Source organism: Bison bison, unplaced genomic scaffold, assembly GCF_000754665.1.
Source record: "Bison bison bison isolate TAMUID 2011002044 unplaced genomic scaffold, Bison_UMD1.0 scf7180017864141, whole genome shotgun sequence".
Classification (NCBI taxonomy): Eukaryota; Metazoa; Chordata; class Mammalia; order Artiodactyla; family Bovidae; genus Bison; species Bison bison.
Window position 1 is genome coordinate 775,570 of NW_011494713.1, and position 14,355 is coordinate 789,924.

General features: G+C 39.5%; 1 protein-coding gene across 1 annotated transcript in view; it reads left to right on the forward strand.

Annotated features, from left to right (window-relative positions):
* Positions 1-14,355, forward strand: part of AGTPBP1 (ATP/GTP binding protein 1) — a 188,776-nt gene that overhangs the window by 109,469 nt on the left and 64,952 nt on the right. The window lies entirely within an intron of this gene.

Sequence of the window (14,355 nt, forward strand, 5' to 3'; positions counted from 1 at the left end):
GAGAATAATTACAGTAATGGGGACCATGTTTGTCCTGCTCATATTTTTCTTCTAAGTGTCTCCTTAGGAGAGGACCACAGGAACTGTGGAGCAGCTACTTTCCAACATGAGTGTAGAAGTGGATCCTTGCAGCACAAGGGTGGGCTGTGGCAGCCACAGCAATAAGTTTCTCATCGCTCCCTTCTTGAGAGAACCTGCCATGGAGCTTGTAGTTGCCCACAGCCTTTAGCCACTGTATTTTGGAATCTCCTTCAGCATTATTGCTGAGGCCATGTCCTCTCTGCATTGCTTCAGTTATTGTCTGACATTGATGGGGTTTCTAGAGCAGAGCCATTCCTGACCAGTTCAGGGATCTACTCATTGGCAGTCTTTGCTCTGTGGTGTCCTGTTGGCGTGGTTGAGACTTTTGCAGAGCTACATTGCAGTGTGAGGCTCTCCTACTCAATATTCTCTTTCTTCCTAGGGATCACATCTGCTTTTTGGACAGACCCAAAGGCCCTTCTCACCTGCTGCTGCTCCCTTTCCTCTGCTTTTCACATGTGTTTCCCCTAATAGGTGTGTTGCACAGTTGGCTGCAAGAGATTGTATTTGTGTCTGCTGCTGCTGCTGCTAAGTCGCTTCAGTCATGTCCGACTCTTAGTGACCCCATAGACGGCAGCCCACCAGGCTCCCCTGTCCCTGGGATTCTCCAGGCAAGAACACTGGAGTGGGTTGCCATTTCCTTTTCCAATGCATGAAAGTGAAAAGTGAAAGTGCAGTCGCTCAGTCGTCTCCGACTCTTAGCGACCCCATGGACTGCAGCCCACGAGGCTCCTCTGTCCATGGGATTTTCCAGGCAAGAGTACTTGTGTCTGGCATTTGCTCTTTGAAGGACTTGAACTGACATGTCAGGCAAAAGTCAGAGTCAGTCAGCAACTAGGTTTTTCCTCCTTTTCAGCATCACCTCTTAGATTCTATCTGTCTTTCAAAAGTCAAAGATGTCCTCTTGACTACAGAAGACACTTCCTGAACTTCGTGTTCTTTAAACCCTGAGAGCAAATTTCCTCATTAAATTGCCTCAGTCTGAAAGTTCTAATTTTCCTTATTAGCCTGTAATGTCTGAGGTAAGATTAGAAGGAAGGGAAGATTGTGGAAATGGGCTATAACTATTTTGTTAGTCTGATTCTCAGCCTTAATTTTAACTACCAAGGAGCCTTCTTATTTTCCCTCATGGAATTTATGTTTCAAAAGCTTTACTCACACTCTTATTTAGGTGTTTTACACATTTGTGCTAATAAAAGAGATAAATTCCTGCCAAGCAGAGCCTCTAATTAACATTAGATCATTTTTTCAGTTGATTCATTCTTGATATTGATAAGTGAAGAAACTCACTCTAATGAAGTGCAACTGTATTGCAAATGGGTTATCTATATGATGACCACAAATAGCTATTATACCTATTCTGTGGGTCCTCAAATGTCTGCAGATGGGGAGCTAAACCTTCAGCCCTGGTGATCTCTATTCTTTCTGAGCAGCTCTTCCTGGTGTTGGCCTTTGTCATTGCCTGACTGGGTCTTTCAGAGAGTGTTATTCCACCCATACACCCACACTCTATTTGCTGTCTCCCCAGGACTGTGCCTTTCCTGGTGGAGGAAGAGTTGATACAGACTTGAATTACTATTGCTCTTCTCAGCTCTCCCCTCTCTCTTCTTATTTATGATTAATACTTTTCACCTCATTCCTGAAACACAGACCTTGCAAATTGCTCTACGTACGTAATCTACAGATTAGAGTTCAACATCTTGACTACATTAGGCCACCTGCAGACTTTTTCCTGAAGTAGTTGTCTTTTTTTATTGCCGTACCACAGAATTTGTATGTTATTCAAACCAAAGCTTTATAGTATAATTTTGATACTAAACAGCCTGATAAAAGAGCAAAAGGTCCCTGGGATTTGGGATATGTGTCTTAAAGGTGGGTGTGTTGGTACAAGTTAAAGTGCAAAGGAGATGGAGCTCCAGGAAATGAAAACATAGAAAACCCAATAATTTACAGCCTGTTTACCTGTAGTCACTCCAAAAGATTTTCAATGAGATAAATATAACTTAGCCTTGGAGGATTAAGTGATGTCTCCTGCAAGTGTCTCCTGCAAGTTTCAAAGATTTCTTACTCCACTGATTTTTGAGACCTTGGTAAAAATAACTTTTGCCTGATTTGTTGCAGCAGAATCATCAGAAATTACAATGTAATCTAAAACTTTTGACTGCTAGTCTCTTGCTGCATCCTTATATATTTTGTGTGACAGTGAGTGTTGCAGAGGACACATTTTATCATATTTGTCAAAATTTTCATTTTCATATCATTTGTAAAAATTTCTGTGGGTGTCAGATGTTTGATATGAGGCAGGAATATAACTCTATAACTCTTTCAATCATACAAAACATTATGATTCTGTATATTTAGATGTGTAGGACTTACCCCAATAGTGTTAATTGCTTTAGAAAATCACTGCAGATGGTGACTGCAACCATGAAATTAAAAGACGCTTACTCCTTGGAAGTAAAGTTATGACCAACCTAGATAGCATATTGAAAAGCAGAGACATTACTTTGCCAACAAAGGTCTGTCTAGTCAAGGCTATGGTTTTTCCTGTGGTCATGTATGGATGTGAGAGTTGGACTGTGAAGAAAGCTGAGTGCCGAAGAATTGATGCTTTTGAACTGTGGTATTGGAGAAGACTCTTGAGAGTCCCTTGGACTGCAAGGAGATGCAACCAGTCCATTCTGAAGGAGATCATCCCTGGGATTTCTTTGGAGGGAATGATGCTGAAGCTAAAACTCCAGTACTTTGGCCACCTCATGCGAAGAGTTGACTCATTGGAAAAGACTCTGATGCTGGGAGGGATTGGGGGCAGGAGGAGAAGGGGACGCCAGAGGATGAGATGGCTGGATGGCATCACTGACTCGATGGACTTGAGTCTGAGTGAACTCCAGGAGTTGGTGATGGACAGGGAGGCCTGGAGTGCTGCGATTCATGGGGTTGCAAAGAGTCGGACACGACTGAGCGACTGGACTGAACTGAACTGAACTGAATATAGGAGAAGGCAATGGCAACCCACTCCAGTACTCTTGCCCTGAAAATCCCATGGACGGAGGAGCCTGGTAGGCTACAGTCCATGGGGTTGCTACGAGTCAGACACGACTGAACGACTTCCCTTTCACTTTTCACTTTCATGCATTGGAGAAGGAAATGGCAACCCACTCTAGTGTTCTTGCCTGGAGAATCCCAGGGATGGGGGAGCCTGGTGGGCTGCCGTCTATGGGGTTGCACAGAGTCGGATATGACTGATGCGACTCAGCAGCAGCAGCAGCATAACTAATATAAAATATGTACTTAAAATGCTTATGAATTACGTAAGGAAACAGTACTCAGACATTTGAAGATTGTTACTTTTTTCCCTCTTTATTTTATATACTCTGCCTACAAATGTTTGTCAACTATTATATGGAATTTGTGGTGGGTAATGTCCCAAAACACATCAATCAGAGACCAGTCAAATAAGTTATGGTATATCCATTCTGTGAATACTTTGCAGTGATTAAAAAACAAACAAACAAAAAAACAGTGTACTAATGGAAAGAGGTATAAGATATATTATGAAATAAAATAATCAAGGTGCTGTGAAAGGAAAGTAGTAATTAACTGAATGAATGAGGGATGTGGGGTGTGTTGAAAGGAAGAATCTTCGTTTTAGACTTTTATGTAGTATTTGATGACATGGTACAAAAATCAAATACTACATAAAAGTCTAAAACGAAGATTCTTCCTTTCAACACACCCCACATCCCTCATTCATTCAGTTAATTACTACTTTCGGAGAAGGCAATGGCACCCACTCCAGCACTCTTGCCTGGAAAATCCCATGGACGCAGGACCCTGGTGGGCCACAGTCCATGGGGTCGCTAAGAGTCGGACATGACTGAGCGACTTCCTCTCACTTTTCACTTTCATGCATTGGAGAAGGAAATGGCAACCCACTCCAGTATTCTTGCCTGAAGAATCCCGGGGATGGGGGAGCCTGGTGGGCTGCCGTCTATGGGGTTGCACAGAGTCGGACACGACTGAAGCGACTTAGTAGTAAGTAGTAGTAGTAGTAGTATTCAGAAATTTAAAATTAAAAGTAGGTGAAGGAATTGTGGCAAAAGCAGAATACGAAAGCAGAACCTTGGATTTAGTCTTACGATGTTTAGAATGGTTCAAGTATTTCTGAAATGGAGATGACAGTAGAGAAGTATAATTGTAGTGTCAGTAGCAGATAACTTTTATATTGATTTTTTTTTTTATGGGCCAGATACCGAAGTAAGTAAAAAACACTTTGTTATGCAGTGTTTATAAGCTTATTAAAGTATGTCATTTAACAGTGTAGCAGCTCTATGAGGAAATAGCGATTATTTCTCTTATTTAATGGAAGAGTATGCTGAAGCTTAGGATTCTTGAGTAACTATCCAAGGTTACACTGCTAGTAAATGACTGAGCCAAGAGTCATCCTGGTCTAGGTCATGAGCCTGTCTTGTTATTTATTCGTATGTAGTGATCATATATATGAGGTTATACCATACTTATGAAGAGTATCTTCTGTGGACCCTTAGAGAACACTTAAGTAATGAACAACAATATCCTATGATATCCTTATGGTAAAGTAAATATGGCAGTGAGTGTGTTAAATTGTTTTTCGTAAGTATTGCTCTGTATTGGCTGAAACCTAACAAAACTACAATTTTGATTTTGGCCATATATCATGTGAACTCTTGAGTATTAACTATACTGAGTGGACTGCACATTTATCAGATTGCCTTGCTCAAATTATTTTCTTCTGAGCTATTCTTTGATGATGAATGTTAGTAAGTTTGAGGTTATAGTCCCCAGGGGTACCTGGAAAATACTTGTTTTGACTGGAGAGCAATATATTTTAATAGGTGATTGAGGTAAAGGAGGGAGAAGGCAATGGCACCCCACTCCAGTACTCTTGCCCTGAAAATCCCATGGGCGGAGGAGCCTGGTAGGCTGCAGTCCATGGGGTCGCTAAGAGTCGGACACGACTGAGCGACTTCACTTTCACTTTTCACTTTCATGCATTGGAGAAGGAAATGGCAACCCACTCCAGTGTTCTTGCCTGGAGAATCCCAGGGATGGCGGGGCCTGGTGGGCTGCCATCTATGGGGTCGCACATATAAATGGGGAGTTATATCCCCTAAAATACAGTTTCAGAAGTTGAAAACCAGTGACCTCTAGGCCATATTCAGCTTGCTAATGATTTTGGTTTCACTTGCAGAGAGTTTTGTTTTGTTTTCTATTTTTTCTTGTTGAGCCAAGATTGTCTTTTTTTTTAATTAATTTTTTTAATGAAGGATAATTGCTTTACAGAATTTTGTTGTTTTCTGTCAAATCTCCACATGTATCACCCATAGGTATACATATGGGTGTATGTATACACCCTTTTGAACCTCCCTCCCATCTCCCTTCCCATCCCACCACTCTAGGTTGATACAGAGCCCTGTTTGAATTTCCTGAGCCATACAGCAAATTCCCGTTGGCTATCTATTTTACATGTGGTAATGTAAGTTTCCATGTTACTCTTTCCATACATCTCACCCTCTCCCCATGTCCATAAGTCTGCTCTCTATGTCTGTTTCTCCATTGCTGCCCTGTAAATAAATTCTTCAGTACCATTTCTCTAGATTTCTTATATGTGCGTTAGAATATGATATTTATCTTTCTCTTTCTGACTCACTTCACTCTGTCTAATAGGTTCTAGGTTCATCCACCTCATCAGAACTGACTCAAATGTATTCCTTTCTATGGCTAAGTAATATTCCACTGTGTATATGTACCACAACTTCTTTATCCATTCATCTGTTGATGAACATCTAGGTTGCTTCTGTCTTCTGGCTATTGTAAATAGTGCTGCAGTGAACATTGGGATACATGTGTCTTTTTCAATTTTGGTTTCCTCAGGGTATATGCCTAGGAGTGGGATTTCTGGGTCATATGGTCGTTTTATTCCTCGTTTTTTAAGGAATCTTCATACCATCCTTCATAGTGACTATATCAATTTACATTCCCACCAACAGTGCAGGAGCTTTCCCTTTTCTCCACACCCTCTCCAGCATTTATTGTTTGTAGACTTTTTGATGATGGCCATTCTGACCAGTGTGAGGTGATGTCTTATTGTGGTTTTGATTTGCATTTCTTTAATAATGAGTGATGTTGAGCATTTTTTCATGTGTTTGTTAGCCATCTGTATGTCTTCTTTTAAGAAATATCTGTTTAGGTCTTTTTCCCACTTTTTGATTGGGTTCTTTGTTTTTCTGGCATTGAGTTGTATTAGCTGCTTTTATATTTTGGATATTGATCCTTTGTCTGTTGTTTCATTTGCTATTATTTTCTCCCATTCTGAGGGTTGTCTTTTTCACCTTGCTACAGTTTGATGTGCAAAATCTGTTAAGTTTAATCAGGTCCCACTTGTTTACTTTTGATTTTATTTTCATTACTCTAGGAGATAGGTCATAGAGGATCTTGCTTTAATTTATGTCATCAAGTGTTCTTCCTATGTTTTCCTCTGAGAGTTTTATAGTTTCTGGTCTTACATTTAGGTCTTTAATCCATTTTGAGTTTATCTTTGTGTATGGTGATAGGACGGAGAAGGCAATGGCAACCCACTCCAGTACTCTTGCCTGGAAAATTCCATGGATGGAGGAGCCTGGTAGGCTGCAGTCCATGGGGTCGCTAAGAGTCGGGCACGACTGAGTGACTTCACTTTCACTTTTCACTTTCATGCATTGGAGAAGGAAATGGCAACCCACTCCAGTATTCTTGCCTGGAGAATCCCAGGGACAGAGGAGCCTAGTGGGCTGCCGTCTATGAGCACCAGCAGCAGCAGCGGCTGTCTTTTCCCCATTGTATATTCTTGCCTCCTTTGTCAAAAATAAAATGCCCATAGGTGCATGGATTTATTTCTGGGCTTTCTTTCTTGTTCCATTGATCTGTATTTCTGTTTTTGTGCCAGTACCATACTGTCTTGATGATTATAGCTTTGTAGTATAATCTGAAGTCAGGAAGGTTGATTCCTCCAGCTCCATTCTTCTTTCTCAAGACCGCATTGGCTATTCAGGGTCTTTTGTGTTTCCGTATGAATTGTGAAATTTTTTGTTCTAGTTCTGTGAAAAATGCCATTAGTAATTTTATAGGGATTGCACCGATTCTGTAGATTGCATTTGGTAGTATAGTCATTTTCACAATATTGATTGTTCCTACCCAGGAACATGAAGTATTTCTCCATCTGTTTATGTCATCTTTGATTTCTTTCATCAGTGCCTTATAATTTTCTGTGTATAGTTCTTTTGTCTCCCTAGGTAAGTTTATTCTTAGGTATTTAATTCTTTTTGTTGCAATGGTGAATGGGATTGATTCCTTAATTTCTCTTTCTGCTTTTTCATTGTTGGTGTATAGAAATACAAGTGATTTCTGTGTATTGATTTTGTTCTGCAACTTTGCTAAATTCATTGATTAGCTCTAGTAATTTTCTGATGCTATCTATAGGGTTTTCTATGTACAGTATCATGTCATCTGCAAGCAGTGAGGGCTTTACTTCTTTTCCAATCTATATTCCTTTTATTTCTTTTTCTTCTCTGATTGCTGCAGCTAGGACTTCCAGAACTAGGTTGAATAATAGTGGTGAAGGTGAACACTCTTGTCTTGTTCCTGATCTTAGGGGGAATGCTTTCAGTTTTTCACTATTGAGAATAAGGTTTGCTGTAGGTTTATCATATATGGCCTTTACTGTGTTGAGGTAGATTCCTTCTATGTCCATTTTTTTGAAGAGTTTTAATCATAAATGGGTGCTGAATTTTGTCAAAAGCTTTTCTGCATCTGTTGAGATTATCATATGCTTTTTATCTTTCAATTTGTTAATATGGTGTATCATATTGATTGATTTGCATATATTGAAGAAACCTTGCATTCCTGGAATAAACCCAACTTGATCATGGTGTGTGAGCTTTTTGATGTGTTGCTGAATTCTGTTTGTTAAAATTTTGTTGAGGATTTTTGCATCTATGTTCTAGTGATATTGGCCTGTAGTTTTCTTTTTTTGTGTTGTCTTTGTCTGGCTTTGGTATCAGGGTGATGATGGCCTTGTAGAATGAGTTTGAAAGTGTTCCTTCTTCTGCAATTTTTTGAAAGAGTTGGAAGGATGGGCATTAACTCTTCTCTAAATGTTTGATAGAATTCTGCTGTGAAGCCATCTGGTCCTGGGCTTTTGTTTTTGGGGAGATTTTTGATCACAGCTTCAATTTCAATGCTTGAAATTGGGTTTTCATAATTTCTATTGCTTACTGGTTCAGTCTTGGAAGACTGAACTTTTCTAAGAATCTGTCCATTTCTTCCAGGTTATCCATTTTATTGCCATATAGTTGTTCATAATAGTCTCTTATAATCATTTGTATTTCTGCATTGTCTGTTGTAACCTCTTCTTTTTCATTTCTAATTTTGTTGATTTGATTCTTCTCGCTTTTGTTCTTAATGTGTCTGGCTAAAGGTTTGTCAACTTTATCTTCTCAAAGACCCAGCTTTTAGTTTTTTAATCTTTACTCTTGTTTCTTTCATTTCTTTTTCATTTATTTCTGCTCGGATTTTTGTGCTTTCTTTCCTTCTACTAATTTTGTTTTGTTTTTTGGTTCTTTTCCCAGTTGTTTTAGGTGTAAAGTTAGGTTGTCCGTTCGATATTTTTCTCGTTTCTTGAGGTAGGATTGTATTGCTATAAACTCCCCTCTTAGAAATGCTTTTGTTGCAGCCCATAGGTTTTGAATTGTTGTATTTTTACTGTCATTTGTTTCTAGAAATTTTTGTATTTCCCTTTTGATTTCTTCAGTATTGTTATTTGTTGGTTATTTAGAAATGTGTTATTTAATCTCCATGTGTTTGTGTTTCTTACAGTTTTTTTCTTATAAGTGATATCTAGTCTCATAGCATTGTGGTTAGAGAAGATGCTTGATGCTATTTCAATTTTCTTAAATTTACTGAGGTTTGATTTGTGACCCAAGATGTGGTCTGTCCTGGAGAATGTTCCATGTGCACTTGAGAAGAAGGTGTATTTGTCTGCATTTGGATGGAATGTCCTGTAAATATCAATGAGATCCATCTCATCTAATGTATCATTTAAGACTTATGTTTCCTTATTTATTTTCTGTTTTGATCACCTGTCCATTGGTGTGAGGGAGGTTTTAAAGTCTCCTACTATTATTGTGTTACTGTCAATTTCTCCTTTTATGTCTTAGTGTTTTTCTTATGTACTTACGTGTTCCTATGTTGGGTGCATAGATAATTACAAGTTTTATGTCTTTCTCTTGGATTGATCCCTTGATCATTATGTAGTGTCCTTCCTTATCTCTTGTAGTCTTCTTTATTTTAAGGTCTATTTTGTCTAATATGAAGATTGCTATTCCAGCTTTCTTTTGCTTCCCATTTGCATGGAATATATTTTTCCATCCTCTCACTTTCAAACTGTATGTATCTTTAGGTCTGAAGTGGGTTTCTTGTAGACAGCATATAAATGGGTCTTGTTTTTATATCCATTCACCCAGTCAGTGTCTTTTGGTTGGAGCATTTAATCCATTTATATTTAAAGTAATTATCGATATATATGTTCCTTTTGTCATTTTCTTAATTGTTTGGGGTTGATTTTGTTGATCTCTTTTCTTTTCTTGTATTTCTTGACTATATAAGTCCCTTTAACATTTGTTGTAAAGCCAGTTTGGTCATACTGCATTATCTTAACTTTTGCTTGTCAGAAAAGCTTTTTATTTCTCCATCGATTTTGAATGAAATCTTTGCCAGGTATAGTAATCTTGGTTATAGATTTTTCCCTTTCAACAGTTTAAATATATCCTGCCATTCCCTTCTGCTGAAAGATCAGCTGTTAAGCGTATGGGGTTTCCTTTGTATGGTACTTGTTCTTCTCCCTTGCTGCTTTGAATATTCTTTCTTTGTGTTTAGTCTTTGTTAGTTTGATTAGCATGTGTCTTGGCATGTTTCTCCTTGGGTTTATCCTGTATGGGACTCTTTATGCCTCTTAGACTTGATTGATTATTTCCTTTTCCATGTTGGGGAAATTTTCGACTATAATCTCTTCAAAAATTTTCTCATACCTTTTTGTTTTTCTCTTCTTCTTCTGCGACCCCTATAATTCAAATATTGTTGCATTTGTTATTTTCCCAGAGGTCTCTGAGACTATCCTGAGTTTTTTTCATTCTTTTTACTTTGTTTTGCTCTTGGAAGTTATTTCCACCATTTTATCTTCCAGCTCACTGATTTTCTTCTGCTTCAGATATTCTACTATTGATTGCTTCTAGAGTATTTTTAATTTCAGTAATTGTATTGTTTGTCTCTGTATGTTTATTCTTTAATTCTTCTGTGTCTTTGTTAATTGATTCTTGTATTTTCTCCACTTTGTTTTCAAGGTTTTTGATCATCTTTAGTATCATTCTGAATTCTTTTTCAGGTACTTTGCCTATTTCCTCTTCATTTCTTTGGACTTCTGTGTTTCTAGTTTGTTCCTTCTTTGTGTAGTATTTTTCTGCCTTTTCATTATTATTTTTTTAACTTACTGTGTTTGAGGTCTCCTTTTCCCAGGCTTCAGAGTTGAATTCTTTCTTCCTTTTGGTTTCTGCCCCGCTAAGGTTGGTCCAGTGGTTTGTGTAGGCTTTGTATAGGGTGAGATTTGTGCTGAGTTTTTGTTTGCTTGTTTGTTTTTCCTCTGATGGGCAAGGCTGAGTAAGGTGGTAATCCTGTCAGCTGATGACTGGGTTTGTATTTTTGTTTTATTTGTTGTCTAGATGAGGTGTCCTGCACAGGGTCCTACTGGTGGTTGGGTGATGCTGGGTCTTGTATTCAAGTGGTTTCCTTTGTGTGAGTTCTATATGATACTCACTATGGTTAGTTCTCTGGTAATCTAGGGTCTTAGAGTTAGTGCTGCCACTCCAAAGGGTCAGGGCTTTATCTCTGGTCAGGAACGAAGATTCTACAAGTGTTTTGTTATGGCATTAAGTGAGATTATATCAAAAAATGAGGAACCAAAATGAACCCCAGACAAATGTCAGTTACAAAATCAGGCAAATAATAATTAAAATAATGGATTATACACATATACATATACACCCACGAACAAAGTCAAAACAGTCCAACAAAAATAAAGTGCAATAGATTGACCCAGTGAACAAAGAAAACCAAAAATTACGTCTACCAGGGCAAAGCTAACTAAAGCAAAAACTGGAAAACAAAACTAAAGCAAAGTGCCAAGTGGGGAAGAAAGCAATGAAAATAAAACTAACATATGTTGAGAGGAAAGAAAAAAAAGAAAGAATACATATGCAAAGTTAAATAGAGGTAGATAAAGGAGATTTGTATACATTAAAGATTAAATGTAAGGGGAAAAGAACAGTAGAAAAAGCAAACAAAGGATTAAATGTAGAAAAAGTAATAATAGGCTTGAAAAATTAAAAAAAGAGAAAAGGAAAAAAAAAAAAAAAAGGGAAACTTCCCAGAACTGCTAAAGCCCAATGTAGAGGCAGGGGTTTATAACAACAATAAAAAATGTGGCTGAGAAAGAAAAAGCTCAAAAGCTTAATTAGATTTCATAGGGCCAATAAAATTGACAACTACAGCATAGTGGGAAAAAAAGAAAAAACCAAAGAATCTACAGAACAAGTCAAAACATAAGAATAATAATTGTTTTTCTTGAGTCACTGCTGTCAGAGTCCTTTCCCTCACTGGGAGTCACAGTCCACCTCACCTCCCTAGGATGCCCTCCAACACTGCTGATCTCTGGACCTGCTTTGGGGGCAGCTCAGATTCTAATCTGGTCCTGCTCCTCTGTCTTCTTTAAATGTCCACAGCTATCAGAACTAGTGCATTTTCTTTTGTGGGAGCTCTCAGTAACCTTTTATATATTCCATAGACACAGAGTCTACCTAGTTGATTGTGTGGATTTAATCTGTAGTTTGTACAGCTGGTGGGAAGTTTTGGGTCTTCTTCCTTAGTCACACTGCCCCTGGGTTTCAATCGTGATTTCATTTCCACTTCTTGTGGGTTGTTCACTGGAGTTTGCTCCCGAGGCTGCCCTGGAGGACTTGAGTTTGCCCCTGTGAGGGCCACTTGTGGAGATGGTGCAGCTGCTTGGGTCACAGGGGTTCTGACAGCACGGGGTACTCAGGGGAGTTGGCGGCTAGGGCAGCAGGAAATACAGTGCTCTAGAAGGGTATGGCAACCAGTATTGGCCAATACACTCCAGTATTCTTGCCTGGAGGCCTGACAGAGAAGCCTGGCAGGCCACAGTCTACAAGGTTGCAAAGAGTCAGACACTACTGAAGCAACCCTGCACACTTAGATGCAAGACTTTTTTTTGCCTGTGGCAGCTCTGCCCCAGTGAGAGTTGAGCATGAAGGTGATGCAGCTGCTTGGCTTGTGGGGGCCCTGGTGGCGCCAAGTGTGCAGGAACATGGACTGCCTCCGCCATAGGAGTTATGGCCCTATCAGTCTTTTTTCCAGCCTCTTGTAGCTGATCGGAGAAGGCAATGGCACTCTACTCCAGTACTCTTGCCTGGAAAATCCCATGGATGGAGGAGCCTGGTGGGCTGCCGTCTATGGGATCGCACAGAGTCGGACACAACTGAAGTGACTTAGCAGTAGCAGTAGCTGATCAGAAGGCCTCTTTGGCCAGTCTTTCTCTGTAGCTCTGCCCATTCAGGGCCCCCTTGGCTGGGATTCTACTCTGTAGATCAGTACATCAGGCACTTAAAGGGGCACCCTGGGGTGGGGTCCGACTCTGTAGTTCAGTGTGTCAGGCGTTTGATGGGCCAGCCTCTCTATTGTTCAGCTGCTGATGGTGGCACCTATGGAGAGAGAGTCTATGGTGATGGCTCCACCCCCTACACGTGACTCAGCAGTATTGCCTTGCTTCCATGGCTGCCCGGCTTTCCTCCACAGGCATTTCCCACCACAATCTCCTCCCTTACATACCCTCAATCTGTCTCTCAGCAGTCAACAGCAGCCCCTTGCCCTGGGATTGCTCCACAATCCCTGAACTCCAGCTCCCAGCCGCTGTACCTTCCAGGGGATCTGTGTCCCTGTCTGGAGTATGTATGGCTGCAGCAAGGACTGCATTCCATTTAGGCTGCCACAGATCAGCTGTTTCACTCTCAGCCTTAAATGTTTCTCCTCTGACTCTGTTGCCCAGATGTGGGGATCGGACCCCTGCTTCAGTTCCCCCACCCTCCAAGGGGGGGTTCCAGTCCTACTAACACTCCTGTTTTTCTCCCTAGTTCCTTCATCCTACCGAGTTTTGTGTGGGTCTATATATTTGCTTCCTCTGGTCAGGTACTCCTGTCTGCTCTCAGCTGGTGTTCTGTATGCCCTTCTGTGTCTGAAGGTGTATTCCTGATGTATCTGTGGAGAGAGATGTCCTCCATGTCCACCTACTCCTCTGCCATCTTGTTCTCCCTGTTTTTATTTTTTAATAGATCCCCAGCCTTTAACATGTGAGAGACTCCACGTAGTGATCCAAGTTTCCATTGTTTCTTGTAAATTTGGTATTGCACCCTTAACGTCTCTTCCTACCTGGCAGCATTTGGTTGTGTTTAGACAGATCCTGTGTTCCCCCGTTTTCCACAGCATCCCCCAGCAGGCCTCCTCAGGTACATCACGTGCTGGCCCTGTGGGTATCGAGCTTTTTTATCTTGTTTTACAATGCAGAATGTTGCTGTAGAACTGAGATGTTATATCAGCCTTTTAATACCATTTTTCTTAAGAAAAACTGCAAACTTTTGTAAGTATTAATTTTTTATACATTTATGGTAGGTATTTCATAAATTTAATATTTAATAAATGGTTTTGACAAATGGATGTTTTTAGTCATTCACCATACTTGAATACTTGTATTTTTTGGTGTGGCATATCTGAGTATATGTAAGTGCCATGTCTTTCATTGTTGAAGATCTGGGTGATATAAATTTTTGATTTGTTTATTACTATAATTTTAGCTTTTTAAAAGTTTTGCTTTTGTAGAAAGAATTTGCTATTTGAAAGTTAGGACACTGACTCTAAATCAAGGATTTATATCATAATCCTTTGATGCTCGGTTTTTTCTTGATAGACTGCTGTGTCAGTGATGAGTTAGTTTTGTAAAATAAAAAACTAAAAGTAAATATGCCTAATTATATAATGCTAGATTAAGAATTTTCTATATAGAAAAGCATATAGTCATTCAAGGTTTTTTAAATAAAGCTATTGGCCTTGTGCTGGTTATTTTTCTAGAACTTAAGA